The following is a 494-nucleotide window of genomic DNA, read 5'->3' on the forward strand; positions in this document are numbered from 1 at the left end:
TGTCACTTCCGCCCTAGATTACTGTGCAGGCAGGAGGCGGGGCCGGGAGGAGGCGGGGCCGGGAGGAGGCGGGGCCGGGAGGCGGGGTCGGAGAGGAAGCAGGACTAACCCTCCGCTTTGAAGGCCTGGGTGGACCGGGAGACCCAGAGTGGGCCGGACGCGGGGAGGCGGGCCGGGGGTGGGGGTGGGGCGAAAACCCCTAAGTGCTTATGGCTGGGCGTGAGAGGCAGAGCACCCGAGTAGGCGGGGCGCGGCCGGGGCGTGGACGGCCGGACAGAGATTGGGCGAGGAGGGTAGAGCTTATTTTGAAAGGAGTGGCTTTCAGCAGAGCTCGGAAAGGGAGGGTGCGTAGTCTGTGGTTAAGATTTGCTTGCCTACGTGAGAAACTCGAGTATGAACCGCCTGGTAGCACCTTCCTGGCATCACCTTCCGCAATTCCTCTTCCCGTTTGTGTTGTCCTGGGGCTGCAAAACTCTGCCCTGGTTCACGCCCTG

Source organism: Octodon degus, unplaced genomic scaffold (assembly GCF_000260255.1).
Source record: "Octodon degus isolate 3935 unplaced genomic scaffold, OctDeg1.0 scaffold00024, whole genome shotgun sequence".
In the NCBI taxonomy this organism is placed as follows: Eukaryota; Metazoa; Chordata; class Mammalia; order Rodentia; family Octodontidae; genus Octodon; species Octodon degus.